Genomic DNA, 12,151 nt, shown 5'->3' on the forward strand with positions numbered 1-12,151 from the left:
ACGATAAAAAAGACTGATCTGAGAAAACCCTTATTTCCCCCTTTTAGAGATAAGAAAGCCGAAGCCAGCAGCAGATAAATCACTTGCTCAAAGTTGGCCAGTGCGCCGTCAGGGTCGGAATTCATCCAGGCCCGTCTGACTTCATTGCCTTTCTCGTGCTCCTAGGGTGATGTGACTCAAACTGTCGTGAGCACATGAATCACCTGGGAATCTGGTTAAAAATGCAGATTCTGATTCAGTAGGTCTGCAGAGGGGCCCCAGGTTGTGCAATCCCAGCAAGGTCCTGGGCGATGGTGGTGCTGCTGGCCCAGGGACCGCTGTTCGAGAAGCAGGGCTCCAACCAGCCGTTAACAGTAACAGCTTCTCCTTTATCTTCTGGATGGTTCTTCACAGAGGCTTCAAGGACGGGTTTCACCTTCCATCACAGGCAACTGCCTGTCTGTGCCCCTCCCAACCGGAGCAGGAGGAAAGCGTCGCCATCACAGTCGGAGAGCTTCCATTCTGGGTTCGGTGAGGGTGAGCCCATGCACAGATTCGTTAGGAAACCAGCAGCAACATTCCTAATCTTCTCAGGTCCAGAAGGACGCCCACTAATGCCGCAGTGTCGGCGGCTCCGGGAAAGCCACCTTCAATGTGGCACCAGGTCACTGGTACCCCCTTGGTCCTCCAGCCTCTTTTTGAACGTTCGGGGTGTCACCTCGGAGGACGTCACACTCAGGGCTCACAAGACAAGCTCTTGGGGAGCGGTGGATGATGTCACCCTCAGCAACAAGAGGCAAATGTTTTAGGTTAAGGATTTCTCTGCTCACCGGATGGGCTTCCTCCCTAAAGGTCATGAGCACGCCGTGTCTGCACTGACAAGCCAAGTCAACCAAATCGGTCACCCATTGGTAGACCCAATATGACCCCACGCTGGCTCTACATGTCCCCTCCAGCGAATGCAGATGAAACTCACAGCCAGCCAGCACGCTAAGGGGGGAGCTACTGCTGCGGCCAGGTTTAGGGGCTCCTGTGTCTCTCCCATGAACGATATATGTTGTTCCCAGTCCCCTGCAGCCGTTGGAGCCCCTCTGCTCTTTGTAACCACACCAGAGGGAAAGGCAGATGTGACACAGAGAGAGGACGTAGGAATATTGCACAACCCAGGGTAGAGTTTCTACCTTCTGGCACCTTCTCTGTGCGCTAACTTGCCCCTTGCTTCTTGCCGTGTGGATTTAAACCTTGTGACTCGACCAACTTCATTCGGTCTGTGAGCCTTTCTGTTCAGTGACCTTTAGAATTCCTGGCTTGGTGGTATTGGGGGCTACACTGTGCCAAGCTAATTTCCCATAGAACACGTGGCTTACATTGAACAAAACTGTGGGTTAGGAACTTGCCTATGACCTTTTCTTTCCCTGTTATGCCTACACCCTGCCCCACAGCCACCTGGGTTCTCTCCAGTAAGATCTGCTCCTTACTCTGGTGACAAAGATTTTTTCCCTCTACACACTGTCTTATTAACCAAAACTTTTCTGTCTTGTGTATCACTCTGTCATCTTACTGCTGTTATTTCTAATCTGAGTTTGCAGAATCCACCTTCAAAACATGCCCTCCTTAGAAATTTAAACCTGGAATTGGGTTTAGGTTACAAATTAAATAAACCCACAAACTTAGTTTGGAGTACGCTGCCACCAAGTGGCACAGCTACACCTCTCCATTCGTGAAGGAGTGAGAAGAGGGAGATGAGAGGGCTCCTAAGGGTGGAGCGCAGAGGCCCTTAGGAATTAGGGTGGTTATGGAGAAAGCAGTTAATGAAAAGCCAAAAGCAAAAATCTAAGGCTTAAACGGAAAAGAAATTTGATCCTCCATAGACAGAAATGGAGATGAGCTCTGCTGACTGTGCCTTGTCTTGGTTACATTCTTGGTGACTATAAACCATACTTCGGGGGGCTCTGGAGCTCATGTGGATTCAAGGGAGAGGCTGGGTAGATAGACCTTCTGTCTAGACTTAACCAGACAGCTCTGCCTTTCTGTGTTATACATCCGGGTGCCTTAATCATTTTCATCTGATAAAAAGTTTCTATAATTTAAACAAAGGGACTGTCCTATGTTTCAAACTCCCCTCAAAAGTTGTCATTCCATATATGACATTATTATCATTCTTTTAAAGATTTTATTTTATTTATTCATGAGAGACACAGAGAGAGAGAGAGCGACAGAGACACAGGCAGAGGGAGAAGCAGGCTCCATGCAGGGAGCCCGACGTGGGACTCGAGTCCCCAGGATCAGGCCCTGGGCTGAAGGGAGCGCCAAGCCACCAAGCCACCCGGGCTGCCCTATTATTATCATTTTTAAGCTATAAATACTAGCTTATCCTACAGACCCAGCTCTATGGTGGGTGGTGTGCTGGGCAGGGAGGAGGGGAGGACAGCGTTTGGAGATGGGGGGGGCCTTCTCGGTGAGGGAGGGGACATGGACGGCCCTCGCCAACAACAGGAAAGTGCTAGACTACGTGTTGTCAAGGAAGAAAAGTCCACTCCTGCGACAAAATTTATAAAAGATTGGTAGTTAGGGGGCGCCTGGGTGGCTCAGTCAGTTAAGCATCTCCCTTCGGCTCAGGTCATGATCTCGGGGTCCTGGGAGCGAGCCCCACATCGGGCTCCCTGCTCATTGGGGGAGTCTGCTTCTCTCTCTCTCTCTCTCTGCTCTCACTTGCTCACTCTTTCTCAAATAAATAAATAAATATCTTTCAAAAAAGAAAAAGGATTTGTAGTCAGGGCCCAATGCAGCCACCAATTGCAAACTGAAACCAACACCACATATTCCATGGCACACAAGAGTCTCTAGTCAAGGGGACACCTCCAGATACTCGGATGTCCAATCCCGAAACTGGAGAAATTACCCCTGACTTGTGATGGCTTCACTCGCAACCACTGTCCAGGACCTGCTAGCAGGGAGCTCTGTCTGCTTCATTCCTCACCATAGGACACTACCTGGCACATGCCAGGTGTTCAGTATACATTGTCGAACCAAGGTCATTGCCCAGGGCCACCTGCGCTTTAGAGCAGAACCAGGACTTCAGTCTGCCTCGCATGGAGAGTGCGGTCATGTGTTTTCCACGGCGTCATGTCTCATCAAGGATTAGTCCTCAAACATGTGTGCAGGGTATTTTAGTGGACATTATTGGTTCCTTTTCTTATAATCCTTGGAGAATTAGCCCGTCCACACCATTGCCAGCCACCCCTTTCAGCAGAGACACAGGGTTATCCATATGCCTCTCTATCTGGCTTATCATCCATCTTCCTGAAAAACATGGACCCAGGGAACTGCCTCCAGCCTGTGAAAGCGCCTCCCATGGAGAAGAGACAAAGCACAGAAGGAAAATCCCTCTGAGTGGGTGTCAGGAGACATGGCTTCTAGTCTTGTCTTTGCCACCAATGGCTCTGAGGACAAGACCCTTCACTCATCCCATCCCAGAGGCCTTGTTGGAAAATGAGGGCCCCTGATTAATCCCTCCTCCTCCTCCTCCTCCTGACACAATCCGGTTCACAGGGCCCGGGCTCCTGCCCCAGTCTGGCTGTCCTGTCGGAGTCCTGTGCTGCTGGCTGACATCGCCTTCCTTCAGCCTCCTGGAGGGGAGATCCCACCTCCTTACTCTTCATTTTCCTTTTCCTGAGGATTTGTCCTGCTGCCTCTCCCCTGCTACTCCAGGGTATATAGGAGGTCAGTTCAACTCGAGGAGACCTGAGCTCCTTCCTCCCTCCCCAACCCCATTGCCCACCAGCACTTTACCCAGGGCACGCTCTTCCTTACTTACCCAATGGACAGAAGTACAGAGCCTCAAGGTTAATAAGCTCATGAGAATTTTTTTTTCAGATCTGTTTATTTGAGAGAGAGAGTGCGTGTGCAAGCACGGGGGGAGGGGCAGAGGGAGAGAGAACCTTAGGAAGGCTTCACGCCCAGCATGGAGCCCTGCACAGGGCTCGACCTCACAACCCTGAGATCATGACCTGAGCTGAAATCAGGAGCCGGACGCTCAACCATCTAAGCCACCCAGGTGCCCTTAAGCTCATGAGAACTTAAAAGAAACAATGCTAATTGCTGGTGGAGACGAGGAAAGATCCAAAAGCCAAGATCACGAATGCGGATTCTGTTGAACGAGTGCAGGTTTTTACGGCCGTCCACAAATGACCTCTATTGCCGGATTTTCCAGAGAGGCTGTGCCACATTACATCTCTGCGAACAATGGATGAGGGAGCGTCCTTGCCAACATTTAAGACTACCGCTATTTTATATTTTAGCCAATCTGCTGGGAGTACAGTGATATCTTGTGATTTTCTGTGTGTGTCCGATCATGAGAACAAGATGGCATAAAAGGCGCATCCACTGGATAGTATATATCATCCTGGCAGGACACGGGAAAATAATTCCATCTTACATATGTCAGTATTTCTGCGGTAAACCTGTGAACACTCACGTACGTGCAATAAGCAAGGGCAGTATGTATCCTCATCCCAATTTAAATCCAAATGTGCCAACCAAGGAGTTCAAGTCAAATGGGGCCACCAAACAAGTCATGAAAAAATTCTCAAATTTCCTAGCTGTCTGGATTTTGGAATTCCAGATAAAGAACTTGGGGCCTATTGATAAATAATTCCGAATGGCCTAATTCCAGTAAGGCACTAGAGGGATTGACTCAGTGGATGGTAACAGGCGAGGCTGTCGTTCTTCACTTACTCTATGAAGCTGGGTGAGGAAGCCCCTTATCCAGGCTTCCAAGTACCCTGCTGCGTCCGGACTGGAAGATGATGCCTTGGTGGGGCTGGGGGACCCCCCTTGGGGCTGGAACGGCCTCAAGGGTGCGGTTTGAGAGTCTACTCTTTTTTTGTTTCCATGCTGCCATGTACAAAACGGACGATTCTGGGCACTGAGCACATTCCCAACCCCGCAAAAACACGCCCCCGTGTGAGAGGGCGAAGGAGAGGCCACTTGCCCGGTTTCGGGATGAACCAATTCGCTTCACCCAGCTGGTACTGCCCCCCCCGACTTGCTGCCTCTTTTCAGTGAGGTTCTTTCTCAGACGAAACTGCCCTTTGGATGTCCTCTGAGTCGTTCCCCCCCTGGAGGACGGATGGACGAAAGCCGCTCATAAAGCTCTGGAAGGTAGGGTGGGTGTGAACGAGAAGGAAGAGGGAGCGATTCCCTCTCACTGGACAGAGCCCCACCCCTCGCCAGCCTGTCCTCCGTGCACAACACCCTCGGCCCAGTTAGTCTTCATCTGCGTGGGCTCTTGACTCACTTCTGACCCCCCAGCGCCTCACTTGCAAAGCACTTGGGCGTCTTCACTTTTTCTTTCTCCGTTCACTCAACAAATATTGGTGGAAGCCACTCTTCTCGAGGCCAGGGGGGGACACATGATGACTATCACAAACCCCCCCAGGCCCCCGTTCCTTCATTTCTACTCTATGGCAAAGCCAAATGGCTGACCCAGGATTTGCCCTTGACTTAGGCCCCTTGAGCACAGACCTTGCAAGCTGAGACCTCAACTCCCACTTGTCCCTGACGCCGCGTGGTTTTACCTAAACCGACTGCACCTTCATCTCAGCCACTCCCTCAACAAAGGAAGCAATGAAATGTGCCTCAAAGAGTTTCTAGGTGAATTAAATAGATTTATTTGTGGAAATGGCCATAGAATCCACTCTGCAAAGACTAGTTACCTTTCCTATGATGTCGTGAGCATCTGCTTGTGGCTGGTGGGAACTCAGCAGGACACTCCTAAGTGTGACAGAGGTAAGGCTCAAGGGCACAGGGCCACAGCTAAGCCCATAGTAACTTCTGATTTTTGAAGGTGGAAAAGGTGTCCCTGGGTCCTGCTGGCCACTAACGTCCCACAGAAATGAGCCGATTTGCAGCCCCGGTGGCGCAGCGGTTTAGCACCGCCTGTAGCCCAGGGCGTGATCCTGGAGACCCTGGATCGAGTCCCACGTCGGGCTCTCTGTATGGTGCCTGCTGCTCCCTCTGCCTGTGTCTCTGCCTCTCTCTCTCTCTCTGTCTCTATGAATAAATAAATAAAATCTTTAAAAAAAAAAAAAAGAAATGAGCCAATTCGCTCTACACCAGCCGTGGCTGGGATTGACTTACAGGAGCTTTATTCGTTACTCTGCAAACAGGGTCATTGCTCAAAGGTGACTGGACACATAGGAAGCTGACTGCAGTTGGTATATAACTACCTGGGGACCCTCCACGTGGCCTCGCAGCTCATTCGAGGACCTTTGAGCATCCTCGGAGCCCCCCCCCCGCCCCGCCTCCCCACCCCAGCCCTCTGTGTCCCCTGCTCACGCTGGCCTCCTTGCTGTCTCCCAGACACACAGGCCCCTGGACCACCCTTCCCCCAAGAGGCTCCTGCGTGTCACTCCTTCACCTCCTGGGGCAATTGCTCCGAGTGTCAAGGCTCACCAAGGGCCTCCCGGGCCAGGTATTTCCATCCGCCCACCCGCCTTTTCTTCTCCATCGTACCCAGCCTCTCCCAGCACTGTGTGGTTCAGTGGGCAGCTGAGCGCTTTCACTGGTTACCCACCGACCCACTAGCAAGTAAGCTCCCTGGGAGACTTGTCCTTTTCATTCAGCACCGTGTCCCCAGAACCTCCGGCAGGGCCATGCTGGTTGCCTGCTGGTTGCCTGCTCTACCGATCTGCGTTCCTACTGTGGAAACCTTGCAAAGCCCGTGTACCGCGCCGTCCTCGACTCAGGGCATGCACATCTTTACACTTATTTGAGAATGCTGACAGGTGGCTCATCTTCTGGTTTCCTTTCTCAGGTTATCCTGAGAACAGAGGGTTTCCTGGGCCTTGTCCCGGGATCGGGCCAGCAGGGCCTCAGCCCTCCGACACTCGTTTCCAGAAGACCGTCCCCAGGCCCGGCCTTCGACAGAGTGCCCTGCGTCGGACAGGGGCCCAGTCAGCGTTCACTGAATAAAGGACTGATGAGGTGAAGCTAAACAAATGAGGTGGTAAACATGGACATGCAACGGACCCCAACACAGGCCACTTCACACAGCCGAAGAGTGAGCAGCAAAACGACATGAGCTCCAGCTTCGGTTCTATCCAAGGCAGAAAGTTGAAAGACAAAAAGGTGAGAACACCTAGATCCAGCGTGGTTAAGAAATTTGTTCTGAGGGATGCCTGGGGGGCTCAGAGGTTGAGCGTCTGCCTTGGGCTCAGAGCGTGACCCCGGGATCCTGGGATCAAGTCCCGCGTTGGGCCACCCGCAGAGAACCTGCTTCTCCCTCTGCCTGTGTCTCTGCCTCTCTCTCTGTGTCTCTCATGAATAAATAAATAAAATCTTAAAAAAAAAAAAAAGAAAGAAAGAAACTTGTTCTGAGTCGCTGAGCTGGCTGCTGGCAGATTTAGGGTTCGGCCATCCCTCCACTGCTCCCCAGATGCCTCCACCTCTAAGTCAGGTTTTGAACAAGGGAACTAACAAATACTGAAATGCGCCTTCACTTTTTGTAGCTGGCTTGGCGTCCTTCCTTCTGTCTTAGATGGATCGTCTCTGCTCCTTTGCCCCTCACAAGCTCCGCGAGCCACTACCTCCTGTCCAGGCCAGGACGTAAGGGTGTGTCACCCGCCTGCAGCTCACATCATGTCTTTTCCTTTCTGTAATAAACTTTCCAGGTGGGCATTTCCTGCTGAGGAAGTTGGGACTCAGTAGAGCTCCAGGGCATCCGGAAGAAAGGGGACGTGAACCCCAGTCTGCTTGACCTCAGAACAAAATCCATACGACCCTCTTCTACTACTGAAGAGCTTCTCAGCCTCGGTGCTTTTGACATTTGGGACCGGATAACTCTTAGTGGGGGCCATCCTGCGTCCTGTAGGATGTTTAGCAGCATCCTGGCCTCTACTTACAAGATACCAGTAGGGCCTCCTCGGTAATCACAACCAAAAATGTCCCCAGACATTGCCAAATGTCCCCTGGGTGGGGGGGGGCAAAAACTCACACACTCCTGCCCCTGTTGAGAACCGCTGCCCTACATCATGGCACTTGGGACCCTACCACACAGGACGTTACTCAACATGGATGCACATCACATGCCCCCTCAAAGAACACGGAACCTACTTCGCCTCCAGTTTGGTATAAAAAGGCAGTTTAGCATAATGTTCTTCAGCAGGTGTTCCGCAGCTGGAATGCCTGGGTTCAAGTCCCGGCTCTACAGCCAACCAGCTGTTGACTTTGGACAAGTTGCTTAATCTGACCAAAAGGAATGACCATATGACCAGACTCGGGAAATGAAGTGAGAATAAATGTGCAAAGACTACCGCAGGGGATCAGAAGATGCCACCCCCCAAACGGGCCACTTTGGCACAAGGGTTTCTGTGAGCTGAAGACAATTGAAAAACAGGGAACCCAAAATAACTCTCTGTTCTCCCTCATTTGCCTAAACGGAGGATATAAGTGTCCCTTTGTGCAGATCCCTCCCCTCCCCTCTCTCACACCAGGAAGGACTGGAGGAGACAACACTAGGCCCTCATCAGCCCAGAGGTGCCACCAGAGGAATCTGCACAACCGATCTAGGATCAAGATAAACATACCCTTAATCCCCTCCACTTATTTCCCCCATCCCTCCACCAGCTCCCCTCTGGTAACCAGCAGTTTGTTCTTTATAAGTCACGAGTCTGCTTTTGGTTTGTCTCTCTTTTTTCCCCTTCATTCATTTGTTTTGTTTCTTAAACTCCACATATGAGTAGAATCATGCGGTATTTGTCTTTCTCTGACTTCACTTAGCACTATACTCTCTAGATCCATCCATGTTGTTGCAAATGGCAAGATTTCATTGCTTTTTATAGCTGAGTAATATCCCACCGGGGACATATACCGTCTCCTCTTTATCCATTTCATCTATCGATGGACACGTGGGCTACTTCCATAAATTGGCTGCTGTACATAATGCTGCTATAGACATAGCGGTGCATAGATCCTTTTGAATTAGTGTTTTCATATTCTTTGGGTAAATACCCAGTAGTAGGTATGATTGCTGGATCATATGGTTGTTCTTTTTTTTTTTTTTTTTTTTTTTTTTTTTTTTTTTGAGGAATCTCCATGCTGTTTTCCAGACTGGCTGCACCAGTTTGCACTCCCACCAACAGTGCAAAAGGGCTCCCCTTTCTTCCGCATCCTCGCCAACACTTGTTGTTTCTCATGGTTTTTTTATTTTAGCCATTCGGACAGGTGCCAGGTGATGTGTTTTTGATTGGCATTTCTCTGATGATGAGTGATGTTGAGCATCTTTTCATCTGAATGTCTTTTTTAGCAAAATGTCTTCTGCTCACTTTTCAGTTGGGTCGTTTGGGTTTTTTTGTTTGTTTGTTTGTCTTTTGTTTTTTGTTTTTTGGGGGTGGTTTTTTTTTTTGTTTTTTTGTTGTTTGGGTTTTTTTGTTTTTGTTTTTGTTTTTGTTTTTGTTTTGGTGTTGAATCATAAAAGTTCCTTACATATTTTGGATATAACCCTTTATTGGATATGTCATTTGCAAAGATCTTCTCCCATGCAGTAGGTTGCCTTTCAGTTTTGTTGATTGTTTCCTTTGCTTTATTTTGATAAAGTCCCAGTAGTTTTATTTTTTTCCTTTTATTTCCCTTGCCTCACAAGATATATCTAAAAAAATCTTGCTACGGCCAGTGTCAGAGAAATTACTACCTGTACTCTCTTCTAGGATTTTTATGGTTTCAGTTCTCCCATTTTCTTTAATTTTTGTGTATAATGAAAGAAAGCGGTCCAGTTTCATTCTTTTGCATGTAGCTGTCAGGTTTTCTGAACACCATTTGTTGAGGAGACTGTCTTTTTCCCATTGGATAGTCTTTCCTAGCTTTGTCAATGATTAATTGTGGGTTTACTTGTGGATTTTCTGTTCTGTTCTATTGATCAATGTATCTATTTTTGTGCCAGGACCATATTGTTTTGACTACTGCAGCTTAGTAATGTAACTTAAAGTCCAGAATTGTGATGTCCCAGCTTTGCTTTCCTTTTTCAAGATTGCTTTGAAAAAAAAAAAAAAAAAGATTGCTTTGGCTACTCAGGGTCTTTTGTGGTTCCACACAAGTTTCAGGATTGTCTGTTCTAGTTTTGTGAAAAATGCTATTTGTATTTTGTTAGGGATTGCATTGAGTACATAGATTGCTTTGAGCAATATGGACATTTTAACAATGTTTGTTCTTCCAATCCATGAGCATGGAATATCTTTCCATTTGTTCGTGTCATCCTCAATATTTTTCATCAGTATTTTGTAGTTTTCAGAGTACAAGTCTTTCACCTTCTTAGTTAATTAAGTTCATTCCTAGGTATTTTATTATTTTGTTACAATTATAGATAATTTTCTTAGCTTCTCTTTCTGCTGCTTCATTATTAGGGTAAAGAAATGCAAAGGATCTCTGTACATGGACTTCACATTCTGTGACCTTACTGAATTCATTTGTCAATTCTAGTAGTTTTTTGGTGGAGTCCATAGGGTTTTATATATATAGTAGTATTATGTCATTTGTAAATAGTGAAAGTTTTACTTCTTCCTTACTAATTTGGATGCCTTTTGTTCCTTTTTCTTGTCTGATTGCCATGGCTCTGACTTCCAGGACTATGTTGAAAAGTGGCGGGAATGGACATCCCTGTCTTGTTCCTGATCTTAGGGAAAAACTCTCAGTTTTTCACCGTTGAATATGATGTTTGCTGTGGGCTTTTCATATATGGACTTTGTTACATTGAAGTACATTCCCTCTAGACCTACTTTGTTGAGGGCTTTTATCATGAATGCATGTTATACTTTGTCAAATGTATACATTTGCATATATTAAATAGTGATATTTATTTATTTATTCTCTCATTGATGTGATGTCTCATGTCAATTGTTTTGTAAATATTGCATCCCAGGAATAACTCTCACTTGACTGTGGTGAATGATTTTTTTTAATATATTGTTGGATTCAGTTTGCTATTATTTTTTTGAGGATTTTTGCATCTATGTTCATCAGAGATCCTGGCTTGTAGTTTTCTTTCTTTTTTTTTCTTTTCTTTTCTTTTTTTTTTTTTCTGTAGTGTCTTTATCTGGTTTTGGTCTCAGGGAAATGCTGGCCTCATAGAATGAATTTGAAAGTTTTCCTTTCTTTTTTATTTTTTGGAATAGTTTGAGAAGAACAGGTATTAACTCTTTAAATGTTTGGTAGAAGTCACCTGTGAAGCTGTCTGATCCTGGACTTTTTTTTGTTGGGAGTTTTTAAATTATGATTTTATTTCATTGCTGGTAACTGATCTGTTCAAATTTTCAATTTCTTCCTGAATCATGTTTCTAGGTATTTATTCATTTCTTCTACATTGTCCAATTTGTTGGCATGTAATTTTTCATAGTATTCTCTTACAATCCTTTGTATTTCTCTGTTGTCAGTTGTCATTTCTCCTCTTGTATTTCTTATTTTGTTTGAGTTCTCTCTTTCTCTTTCTCTCTCTCTCTCTCTCTCTCTCTCTCTCATTTGATGAGCCTGGGTAAAGGCTTATGAATTTTGTTGATTCAATAAAACTAGCTCCTAGTTTTATTGAGCTGTTCTATTGTTGTTGTTGTTGTTTTTTGTCTCTATTTTATTTATCTCTGCTCTAATCTTTATTATTTCCTTCCTTCTATTGATTTTAGGCTTTATTTATTCTTTTTCTAGCTCCTTTAGGTATAAAGTTGTGGTGTTTGAGATTTTTCTTGCTTCTTGAGGTAGCCCTGTATCACTTTAAACTTCCCTCTCAGAACAGCTTTTGCTGTATCACAAAGGTTTTGGATCATTGTGTTTTCATCTTCATTTGTCTCCATCATTCTTTTTTTAATTAATAAACTTCTGATGAGACCTTTGGTGGTGAACAGACTATGGTGGTCCCCATGATCTCTATCCCCTGGCATTCACACACTTGTGGGATCCCCTTATATGGGCAAGGCCTGAAATTTGCTACTAACAGAATATGGCAACGGTGATAACATATATGTGATTACAGGGACGCCTGCGTGGCTCTGTGGTTGAGCATTTCCTTAGCTCAGGGTGTAATCTGAAGATCTGGGATCAAGTCCCACATCGGACTCCCTGTGAGGAGCCTGCTTCTCCCTCTGCCTATGTCTCCGCCTCTCTCTGTGTGTGTCTCTCATGAATAAAT

The sequence above is a fragment of the Canis lupus genome, chromosome 2, assembly GCF_011100685.1.
Source record: "Canis lupus familiaris isolate Mischka breed German Shepherd chromosome 2, alternate assembly UU_Cfam_GSD_1.0, whole genome shotgun sequence".
Lineage (NCBI taxonomy): Eukaryota > Metazoa > Chordata > Mammalia > Carnivora > Canidae > Canis > Canis lupus.